The 12,811-nt window shown below is 40.7% G+C and overlaps 1 protein-coding gene across 7 annotated transcripts in view; it reads left to right on the forward strand.

Annotated features, from left to right (window-relative positions):
• The window catches only part of LOC126299284 (constitutive coactivator of peroxisome proliferator-activated receptor gamma-like), a 633,226-nt gene that overhangs the window by 507,723 nt on the left and 112,692 nt on the right, over positions 1-12,811 (forward strand). The gene's annotated exons all lie outside the window — the stretch shown is intronic.

The following is a 12,811-nucleotide window of genomic DNA, read 5'->3' on the forward strand; positions in this document are numbered from 1 at the left end:
ATGCAGCTTGCAAGCACAAGTTGACCAAGTATAATAAACTGCGTTTGGAATTATTTCCAGATAAATCTTGGCAGGAGGCCTGCTGAATACTTCACGAAGGGAAAAAGCTCCTTTGTCGAACATAGGCTCACAATTGCTACGTTTACACGAGTCTGCCAAAACTGGACTTCGTAAAGCAATTCCCAATACCGTTTCTGGTTAGTTGGGTAAACACTCCAATATCTATTCTGGAAATGCGGTTCTGGCAGCTGGATTTTCTCCTCCACTCTCGATTTACGCTCCCATGTAAACACCCAACCGTGTCTGGAACATACTTAGATATTTTCAGGTTACGCCTCTTTTGTGAAAACTAAACTGGACGGAGGGACTTATTGTGCATTGAAGAAGAAGTAGAGATATTAGACTGAGCACGAAATTGGGTGTTTCCCGATTTTTAATTGAAGAGAAACAGTCGTGCTTACTAAATCGAGAACCGGGACAGCTGGTTTCCAGAGAGAATTGTGTAAGACAACTGGCGATCAGAAAACCTATATTTGACCGGTATCAAAACTGCCTCAGACCTCATCATGTAAAACTACAGCGAAAATCGGCTCCCGAAATTCGGTTTTCCTCTTCCGGAAGTTGTGTGTCTTGTAGCAACTGATGAAGACCGCACAACTTAGCTTATGGAAACGCAGTTTCTCCCAACGACATTCTCAGCTTTTTCTCGTTTGTATTTATTTTTCTTTCGAATTTAACTGGGAAGTCGAGTTTCCGGTGTCTTCCTTCTTCATTACTCCCATCACTTGAGTTTCGTAATTTGCTTATAAAAGTCTTTTATATAAGGCCACGAAAGAACCAGTGAAGGCAGTCGGCTCCTGACAATGGCAACGGAGGATATCGTTATGACTTCAAAGTTCTCATTCACGTTTGACGCGGAAAAATGTTGGGAAAATATTGTCTACGTTATTTGGAGATTATCAGTCTAATTATTAGAAGCTGCATTTTACATTCAAAATTTTTTTGGAAGTATGAGGTTTGTGTTACTGCAATATCACTTGCATTCCTTGTAATCCACGAACATAATACTGACATTAGGGTCTAACTAACCACAGCGACTGTTTTCTCGTGTCTAATGGAGAGAGCCCGTACTGCGTCTCCCTTTGCAGAAAGAGAGTGCATAGGGGTATGGAGAAAGCATTTTTCCAACACCAGGATGTCACGTAAAATTCCTAATTAGCAGCTGCGGGTAAATCTTCTTTTTGTCTTTGGTGCCGAATTACTTCAGTCTGTTTCTTCGGTGGATAGTAAGAAATGTCACTCGTGACCTCATTTGTTGTCCTACATTTATTAATTAACTGTTCATTTGCACAGCAATGCTCGATGTGAAATGAAGCGAAAAGGCCTTGTCATCTTGTTTTACGCTTCGAACAGGAAAATCACGCTTTTCTTTTAAACGTATTCAATTTTACTATTAAGGACGTAATAAATAAATGTGATAATGAAGATCGAATCGACTCACTGCCAGAATGGTGCCAACCTCGGAAGCTTATTATTAAAGACTGACGTCTCGTAGTGTGTAAAACGTATAAAAAGTGCAGGAAGAAACATCACACCGGGATAAACAAAAGAGTGCTTTGTGGTCAATATTACAGCAGCCGAGTGACAAGGAAAAAATTCAATATTTTAGTGATGTTACCTGTAGGAAAATGTTCGACTTCCGAAGAATTTATATTAGTAAAGGCTATGAGTGGCGAGACACGTTATATTTACGTGCAAACGTAGATACAATGTTAATATGTATGAAGGGAGCGTAAATATGTGTTGCATGGCAACAGAGTGGTTTATATAAAAAACGAGCTTCTGCCCACAATAAAGCGCTATGGGGGCGGCGTGATAATATGGGACTGTGTATCTCCACCTAAGGTGAGCGTTCTTACATTTACTGATAGTTCTATGGCAAAAAACTGTTGCTCGGCTGTAGAAAGGAAGGAAGATTAGAACCCCATCGACATCGAGGTCATTAGAGACGGAGGACACGCTCGGAAAAGTTGAAGGATGAGGCAGGAAATCGGCCGTGACCTTTGAAAGGAACCGCTTCGTCATTTGACTGAAACGATTTGGGGAAACCACGGAAAATCCAAATCTGGATGGCCGGCCTCGGATTTGAAGTCCACTGTGCTAAACAGTGCGCCACCTCTCTCGGTCTACTCGGTTGTATTAAAAGATTGTTCGAAATATGGTGAAAATTGTACTTCAGGTCAACGTGCTGTTCTACAGAGATAGCGACCGTAAACACAAGGTGCAGAGAGTGAGTCTGTGGTTACTATATAACTACGCTTAAGTTACTGAAATAGCCTCACAATTTCTACATCTCGATGTTACTGAGAATTTACAGGAAACAGCGGTCAATTTCTTTAAAAGAGGACCAATTAACAAGGTTATGGAAAGACTGTCTCGTAGTCAGCCCAAATATACGGCAACAGTTGCGGGGAACATGCAGAGACGTTTAGAAGAAATAATAATAAGAAAATTATCACAGACAAGGAATTAAACAGCGTTAAAGTGACATTTCTATATTTTCGCAACAAAGTAGCCCAGAGTTATGTTCCTTTTTTGTGTTTCTTTCTGCACGTTGCTTTATTATTTAATTATTAGTTTTCAATTGTGTGTGTACACAAATGCAGACGTGCAGTATCGTCATACGATTGTGTTTCATTCATCAGGATGCAATATATACTAACGCGAATTCTTTACAGACGAATGGAAAAATTGATAGAAGCCGACCTCGGGGAAGATCAGTATGGATTCCGTAGAAATGTTGGAACACGTGAGGCAATACTGACCCTACGACTTATATTATAAGAAAGATTAAGGAAAGGCAAACCTACTTTTCTAGCATTTGTACACTTAGAGAAAGGTTTTGACAATGTTGATTGGAATACTCTCTTTCAAATACTGAAGGTGGCAGGGGTAAAAGACAGGGAGCGAAAGGCTATTTGCAACTTGTACAGAAAGCAGATGGCAGTTACAATAATCGAGGGGTATGAAAGGGAAGCAGTGGTTGGGAAGGAAGTGAGACAGGGTTGTAGCCTATCCCCGATGTTATTCAAGCTCTATATTGAGCAAGCAATAAAGAAAACAAAAGAAAAGTTCGGGGTAGGTATTAAAATTTATGGAGAAGAAATAAAAACTTTGAGGTTCGCCGATGACATTGTAATTCTGTCAGAGACAGCAAAGGACTTGGAAGAGCAGTTGAACGGAATGGACAGTGTCTTGAAAGGAGGGTATAAGATGAACATCAACAAAGCAAAACGAGGATGATGGAATGTAGTCGAATTAAGTCAGATGATGCTGAGGGAATTAGATAAGGAAATGAGACACTTAAAGTAGTAAAGGAGTTTTGCTATTTGGGTAGCAAAATAACTGATGATGGCCGAAGTAGAGAGGATACAAAATGTAGACTGGCAATGGCAACGAAAGCGTTTCTGAAGAAGAAAAGTTTGTTAACATCGAGTATAGATTTAAATATCAGGAAGTCGTTTCTGAAAGTATTTGTATGGAGTGTAGTCGTGTATTAAAGTGAAACGTGGACTATAAATAGTTTAGACACGAAGAGAGTAAAAGCTTTCGAAATGTGGTGCTACAGAAGGCCGGCCAGAGTGGCCGAGGGGTTCTAGGCGCTACTGTTGGGAAACGCGCGACCGCTACGGTCGCAGGTTCGAATCCTGCCTCGGGCATGGATGTGTATGATGTCCTTAGGTTAGTTAGGTTTAAGTAGTTCTAAGTTCTAAGTTCTACTGATCACCACAGAAGTTAAGTCCCATAGTGCTCAGAGCCAATTGAACCATTTTGCTACAGAAGAATGCTGAAGGTTAGATGGGTAGATCACATAACTAATGAGGAGGTATTGAATAGAATTGGGGAGAAGAGGAGCTTGTGGCACAACTTGACTGGAAGAAGGGATCGGTTGGTAGGACATGTTCAGAGGCATCAATGGATCACCAATTTAGTATTGGAGGGCAGCGTGGAGGGAAAAAATCGTAGAGGGAGACCAAGACATGAACACACTAAGCAGATTCAGAGGGATGTAGGCTGCAGTAGGTACTGGGAGATGAAGAAGCTTGCACAGGATAGAGTAGCATGGAGAGCTGCATCAAACCAGTCTCAGGACTGAAGACCACAACAACAGCAACATCTTAGATCAGCGTTGGCTCAAACAAATGGTATTCAAAATGCTTAAGAAAGATTATCAATGAAGGAATAAACATGAATCTGTGCCAAAATTCCCGTAACACTCACTTTTGAATGTGAGAAAAGTCTTCTTTTGTTGTTGTTGCTACAAGGAGACATTTTTTCTGTTTTAAAAGTGAGACAAGGTTTTTTTTTTGTTGCGAAAACTTATGACATACACAAATATGTGAAATATACTTCCCTTTAATGTTTTTGAGCCGTGCATTAAGAAATTAGCTTTCATAAAAGCTTGCCACAGTGTTTCTTTCTTTTTCCGGTCATTCTGTTGTGCGTATTTGAAAGCAATGTATCAGTTTGCGACAGAAGTCGCAACACTCAATTACTTTCTTGCTAAAACGTTATGTGTCAAGTTCTCATGCCGGAGACTTTCCAATATTTCTAAAGGCCCTGTGAATGACAGCTACAGGCACTAACAAGTAAAAGTATACCTCTGCTGAGTCGAGGTTCACAGGGCACGTTATTAAACGCTTCTTATGATGAATTTGGCGTTTTTGAACACTGCGTCCGGGAACATATGCAGTGAGGGTAAATGTGCTATCTTTTCTGAAATATTCTCTCAAATTCTTTCAGAAGAGCAACTTTCATGTTAGTGACTAAGCTGAATTTTGGAGAGTATACATTTATTTCATTTTCATCGTGACGGAAAGTTAACGATCGAGGCTGTGATTGACGCAGCAGTAGTGCATAAAACCCGACTTGCAACTGGATGTAGCGGCGGCGTTTTGAGCTTACTAATGTCAGTCTTTTACTTGTCCCTTCTGTGCACACCGAGCACGATGATTTTTCCGATAAGAACAGAGGTCAACGTATACCGAGTAGATTCCAAATTTCATACTGAACAACTTAATGTGCCTCCTGTGCTGATAGTTATTCTGTCTTAGCTGACTCGTTGCTAACGAAACGATTACGGAATTGTATGAAGCCATGCACTTGTGTCCGCTTTAAATCTGCGTATCTGCATGGTACTCTGTGTAATCGTTCGGGAGCAGGCACGCAAGATAATGTTAACATGACCTTAGAATTAAACCAGGACCCAGTCCGCTCTCCAGACCAGTGACCATTGCTCGGTACACTGTCCAAAATGGTCCAAATGGCTGTAAGCACTATGGGACTTAACCACTGAGGTCATCAGTCCCCTAGACTCAGAACTACTTAAACCTAACTAACCTAAGGGCATCATACACATCCATGCCCGAGGCAGGATTCGAACCTGCGACCGTAGCAGCAGCGCGGTTCCGAACTGAAGCGCCTAGAACCGCTCGGCCACAGCGGCCGGCTACACTGTCCTGCTTGAATGTGGTTTTTAGACAGTTTTTCCCACACTTGTGTGGTGTAGTTTAGTCGATCATATATGAGATTTCTAGGTATAATATGAAAGAGACATTTAATATTATAGTACAATTTATCAGTGAAAAATCTGGCAATATGCTGACCCTTTCATGGTTCTCTTGTGTTACTTTTTTACAGACTGTTATTTATATTCAAATATGCTCTATATCTCTTTTTATATGTCTATCTCAACCCCCCCCCCCCCCACACACACACACACACACTCAGGAATACGCATTCCATATACTGGATGTACCAAGTCGCGACCAAGGCATCTAGCCTACTTAAAAACGGTGTTGGGAGTCGTTCGTAAAGACATCGTACCAATAGAAGCTGCTGAAATTCTTCATATAAAAGCAATGTGGATAGAAATCAAATACCAACTAACTATATACAGAGCAGATGAAACATGTTCTTAAAAACTGTAATATTTTTGATGAAATTAGAAATAATGCTGTGGTGTTCTGGATGGCCATCCTCCACAGCAGCTTAAGTTTTATTTATTTCCATAAGCACATTATACATCGCTAACACTGGTCGATGTGCGAGTAAGTCATCAACGCAGAAATTTGTTTATTTGAATTGTATATTGTAGTGTTCTCTTATTTCTTTATTTATTATGTGCGGCGTATGTATAGAGGTGACATATCCTGAATTTTTCCAACTATGATATTTCCCTAGCAACACTCGCATAGCATCTATAAAAATGGTTTAGAAAAGTGTATTCGTAATTACATATTCTTCTTCTTCTTCTTCTTTTTCGTCTTATCTCCTAAGGCCCGCGAAACTCCCGTTCCGACATCAAATGTTGCCTCCAAAAGCTTCTGTCGTGTGCATCTTCCTGCAAGCATTTACGCCCATCCTGTTATATATCGTTTTAATTTCGTTTACCCATGTACTCCTGGGTCTCCCCTTTGGTCTTTTATCAGATGCCTTCTTTATGAATGTTCTTGGAACTATTTCGTCCTTTTTTCATTCTCATCAAATGGCCTGCCCATTGAAGTCTTCTGGAATTTATTATGCTCATTAATGTTGCTTGTTGTGATAGCACTGCGTTTTTGTGGTGTGTCTTCTTACCCAGCTTTGCGAGTCGTTATCGTAGTATGGAGCAAAGACTTTCCCGTAAACTTTGTTTTCAGATACTTATAGCTGGTGTTCATTTATTTTAGTTAAACTCCATGTTAATGCTTCATAAGTTAGAAGTGGTCTAGTGACTGTGTTATGTAGCTGGATTTTAGTTTTCCTTGTCAGTAATGGTCTAGTGACTGTGTTATGTAGCTGGATTTTAGTTTTCCTTGTCAGTAATTTAGACTCTAGAAGTTTTTATGTGGAGCAGTATGCTCTATTAACGTTGTGAAGTCTCATTTTCAATTCTATTTGTCTGTGATTTTGTTCGTCTGTTATTGCCCCCAAAAACTTGAACTGTTCAACGCACTGGAATTTGTGTTTACCGTTTATTAGATACGATTGGTTGTCTTGTTAATCTTTAAATGTACAAGTTACTTACATTTTATCTAGTATATTACGTTCCTCATTTTATGCACAGTATGTTGATTCCTTGTCGTCGATTCAATAAAATATACTGGAATTTGAAACTAAAGGCGGTCTCTGTATGAGACGAAGTCATATAAAGGAAGTAGCTAAATATGGCTCTGAGCACTATGGAACTTAACATCTGTGGTCATCAGTCCCCCAGAACTTAGAACTACTTAAACCTAACTAACCTAAGGACATCACACATATCCATGCCCGAGGCAGCATTCGAACCTGCGACCGTAGCGGTCACGCGGTTCCAGACTGAAGCGCCTAGAACCGCACGGCCACAACGGTCGGCAAGGAAGTAGCTACACACACCATGTCTTCTGGTACCCATCAAATGACCATTTATTCTTCATCAGCACGAACGACAAAAATTGTAAACAAAGACTTTCACCCACCGCCCTTCCACGATAAAGGTGCTGATGGGCCACCGCCATGCAGGCAGCGGGTGTTTCAGTGACTTAACAGTTTCTCAGTAGCTTGTCGAGGCCAGTGCCTCAATGGTGGTATTGTTTTCATACTTTTATTTTTATTTTCAAGAACTCATTACCCCGCCCACACCTAAACGGACGTCGTGGTAAAGCGCTTTGCCCAGTGTCGACACGGATATACATTCAAGTCCTTGTCCGCCCTTCTAGGAATTTGCTACCTTGTCCCAGGCGAAACGTCGAATTATTTTCAAAATCCCATTGAACTGACCTAATTCTTGAAATGGATCTCTTCTTCTGCAAATTGGAGTGTCATCGTGACGGTTAGGTGCCCGTACAGGATCTGCTGAAAGAAGAAATTCCGTTATTAAAAACGCAGAACTGGAACAAGTTCAACACAGCTATTGCTGTCTGCCCAACATCCATCGCCAGTGTCGTCGTCGTTGACTGCAGTCAGAGGCAATTTATTCCTAATCTCAGATTATCAGACGAGACCGTCCCCGCGTTCCATCACGATAGAAAGACTTAATGTATATTCTAATTTCTGTTTTTCAATGAATGACAAAGCTACTTTCATTTATTCGTTAGATTTTCGAAACATTTCCAGCACCGAGTAAAAGGCATGAATACATCTAGTTTCCTCTTATTTTTACCTAGCACGTATCTTCGTATAGCTTTTAATATACGTATTTTTTTGAAAGTCTCTATTGTTCTATCTGTGAAGTTCAGAGGTTTAGTAGTGGGAAAGCAAGATAAATGAGTGATTCAGGCTTTGTCTGGCTTGCGCTCGAATGTTAACCGCCGACTATAATGTGGAGAACGAAAGCACTGTTTTGAGATTGATGAGAGAATGCAGAATTTGTGATCCGCAAGAACGGAAATAAGGATGAAGCTTATGAGAAGGTGGGATGAAGCTGCGAATCAGTCACTAATAAGCTAGAACTATTTTCGCAAGAAGCCATTTTCATTTCCTCTTGTTCCCAGTATTTCCCCAGAAACTTTACAGGAGTTGTCAGTTAAGGGGATGACGAAGTTTAGCATTAGCTGTTACATTTAACTTACCGATCAGCATGTAGATTAATAAAGTGATTCCTCGAATCTAAACTAGCCCGTCTTATGAAAAGCCCTGAAACAAACTGTGAAACCTAATTTCATTTTACCATTCATGATTATTAGAAGAAATTAATGCCTCACAGAGCATAAACGTCTACTTTATCCAGGCTCCTCATCGTAAACCACCGCAGAAAGTAAATACCGGTGTCATCAGATACGTTTTGGTGTCTGCATAACAATAAATTGTAGTGACACAGTGGTCAGTAACAACTTCGTCGTATAGGAAAGCCGATGCTGCCCACACTTTGAAGACTAACGGGGTCTCTTTTCTTTTGATAGAGAGATGGCATTGCTAAAGAAGTTGCAAACTTAAGAGATGTACAGAAAATCGGGGCTGTTTTGAGTGAGTCTAAAACAGTTATTTTATGCTACTACATAAACCAGAAGTCCGATATCGTTTGTATATATTGGTAATAACTGCGTAATTCACGTTAGTCAGGTATATAAATGAGAGGGGATTAATTTTTTTTTTTTTTGAGATAGAGAAAGTTCTAAGGAGAACTGCGGGAGTAGTGACTCGTTTGTTTAATCAACGCAGATGTTTTTTTGAATATGATCAGCAAACTTCAGTTGGAGACATTAGTATAGAGACATAACGCATTATGGTAACCGAGCGAGGCGGCGCATTGGTTAACATACTGAACTCGCGGTCGGGAGGACGACGATTTAAATCTCCGTCCGGTCATCCACATTTAGATTTTCCGTGGGTTCACTAAATCGCTCCAAGCAAACGCTGGGATGATTCCGTTGAAAAGGGATTGTGCTCCGTCTCTAACAAGCGCGCTATCGACGGGACGTGAAACTCGAAGCTTACTTCCTTTCTTCATTATTAAAATATATACCCCCGATATTTAGATTAGGAAATGAGACGCTTAAAGTAGTAAACGAGTTTTGCTACTTGGAGAGCAAAATAACTGATGATGGTCGAAGTAGGGAGGATATAAAATGTAGACTGCCAATGACAAGGAAAGCGTTTCTGAAAAAGAGTGATCCGCTAACATCGAGTATAGATCTGAGTGTCAGTAAGTCGTTTCTGAAAGTATTTGTATGGAGTGTAGCCGTGTATGGAAGCGAAACTTGTAGGATAAATAGTTTAGACACGAAGAGAATAGAAGCTTTCGAAATGTGGTGCTACAGAAGAATGCTGAAGATTAGATGGGTAGATCACATAACTAGTGAGGAGGTATTGAATAGAATTGGAGAGAAGAGAAATTTGTGACACAGCTTGACTAGAAGAAGGGATCGGTTGGGTAGGGCATATTCAGAGGCATCAAGGGATCACCAATTTAGTATTGAAGGGCAGCGTGGAGGGTAAAAATCGTAGAGGGAGACCAAGAGATGAATACACTAAACAGATGCAGAAGGATGTAGATTGCAGTAGGTACTGGGAGATGAAGAAGCTTACACAGAATAGAGTAGCATCGAGAGCTGCATCAAACCAGTCTCTAGACTGAAGACCACAACAACAACTCTCGATATACGGAAAAACCTTTCCTTGGGGAGCGATTCAAAAATATTTACGACATACATAAGATATATAGTTATAGTCATAAAAAACGCTCCTAATCGAGAAGGTTCGTCTTCTAATCGTCTGTGAATTCGGAGGTGACTGTAGAGTCCAGTGAGAGAAGTACACATATTGATTCAGTGGTGACAGGTAGTCCCAGGTGGAGTAGCATCTCTCATATTTCGTCTCCGTATTTTGTTTTCTTCTCTACGCTGCCTCCCTTCGGTTACTGTCAGTCAATAGTTTTCTTCACAAAGAAATTCCTCTCGATAGGCTAGTGACTGCCAGAATGAACGGTCGAGGGCTGAGGTCTCCCAGTTGTTAACATTAGTGTGACACATTCTTAAATCATTTCCTCTGACCTCCTACATATGGTTTGCCCATTGATAACTCAGAGTAAAACACATTTTTGGGAATGCTATTATTGGGCATGCAAACTATATGCTCTCCTTATCGTAACTGGGGTCTTAAAACCATCGCTTATGTACTGATTGTATGTGCCTCTCCAAAAATGCTGACACTTTTGCGTCTATCTTGACGTAATACACGCAGAATCCTCCTCAAGCATCGCTGATGTTATTGTTCAAGCTTTTGAAGGTGGCTTCTGTAACGTATCCAGGATTCTGTTCCATAAAGCACGCCGGGAATTAAAACTGAACTGTAAACGATGATCTGTGTGGCAGTATTGACATTGTGGTTGTCAAATACTCAACATCTTACTCTGGCAAAGGATACTCCCGCACTGTTAATTCTGTACTGTATCTCCGACTCTGTATTCGCACTTGATGAAAGGATGCTACCAAGAAAAGGAAATATGTTAGCTACTCGAAGACTCATTCCATCGATGGTGACACCGATATTTCATTGTCCTTTCCATGGTGCTGGTTGGTGAAGAACCTATGTTTTGCTGGTATTTAGTTTGATATCAAAATTTTTGTATGCTGGGGAGATGGCATTCAGGATTAACACTAGTTCTTCGGACTGAGCTACAACTGCATTATTATGGACATACTCTAACTCAACTAAAGCTACAGAAAATGTCAGAGTTGTTGCTTTAGCACGGGTCAGATTCAACAGTTTCCCATGCATTCTGTAAGTTAACCGTATTTGGTCAGGAAGATCATTTTTTACTAGCTGCATGCCAGCGGCAACCTACAAGGAAATTAAAGTGAGGGCTATTACACATCCTTGATTAAGACCTGTACTGGTACGGAATGACTGACCAACAGAATCGTTACCAATAACATCTACTTTCATATCTATATGGAGCAATTTATAGATGGCAATAAATTCCTGTGGAAAACCATTCACATCTAAAACCTTCGCAGTTTACGGGGTCTAGTGCTTTAGTAAGATCAATAGAGGCAATGTAAGAGGTCTGTTTTTACCTCTGCATTATTCCTGAAGCTGACGAGCTGTGAATATCATATCTGTGGTTGCTCTAGCGGGCCTGAATCCACATTGTCTCTCCGGTAGTAATTCCTCCACTAGAACCATCATAATGATAAGATTCGAGACGCTGAGGCACGTAGGCATTGTACATAGTATTGCTGTTTTCTGCACATTTCTTTGTCTGGACTGGGGAGTATGTCACAACTGATTCCATGTAATCTTCGCAATACAGCATTCAGGGGATTATTGGGTAGAAATGTTAGTGTTAATTTAGTCCTCACTACCTATTCTGAAATGCGGGCGCTCTGTAAATGTTTTTATAGTTTTATTGTGGCGCTGTTGGATGCTAAATTAATCGCTCATATACTCTCGTCGTATACGTTACATTGGACTGTGATATTTCATGATGCAATTATAAGTCCAAATTTTGCCTCTCTTATGAGGAACTTAAAAGAATGAAGAAAATGATATTCTTTGTAGGCTTCGATGGAGCAACTAGTGGTGGGATTCGCAGCATCGCAGTGTACCTTGTCGTGTCGCAGAAGACCTTACGCCAGTGACTGCGTCTTCGTGGCATCATGGCACAGCAGTCAAGGTCAAATGAGCGGCCACACCGCTACGTTGCAAAAAGACGTGACGCCATCAGCGGTAGTCTCGAGGTTGCCAGATTATTACCAACAACAATTTGACCGATATTCAACTTGCTTATAATAGTGCTTTGTTGTGAAATATAACATTGACCTTTAGCTTGTGCTCGTTTGCTTCACAAGCTGCCTTCCTGCTCGTGTACCGTTCTGTCCATAAAATCAGTTCCGCATTCAGCAGTCCTTGTTAAATACTTCCCTTCTTCTCTTGTACTTATTTTTTTTATCAAATCCTAGGTAAGCTACAGTGCAAACGCTACATGGAATTCGTCTCGTCATTTCTTTCGAAATCTGAAAGTCGATTTCGTCGTTTCAAGACAGAAATGTTATCTGAAATCTCTATAGCGACTAGGAACTTACATGAGCTCAGCAGTTAAAAGGAATTCTCAGATCCGCAAGTCGAAAAATATTAAATCGCCTTAGAAAATGTTGTAGATTCATGGTGACTAACGTATCTGACTCTGGTGATGGAAGGAAGTAGTTTTAGCTCCATCGGTATTGTTAGTCGGCACGGAATTTCCTTGTAATACCGAACGTGCTGTGGAGTTACGTCTTTTTTCCTGTAGAAAAACCGTGACGCTTGGAGCCAACGTCACGAGGCCCCGGACGGTCATGCTGTGTCGAGG

The sequence above is a fragment of the Schistocerca gregaria genome, chromosome X, assembly GCF_023897955.1.
Source record: "Schistocerca gregaria isolate iqSchGreg1 chromosome X, iqSchGreg1.2, whole genome shotgun sequence".
NCBI classification, from domain to species: Eukaryota; Metazoa; Arthropoda; class Insecta; order Orthoptera; family Acrididae; genus Schistocerca; species Schistocerca gregaria.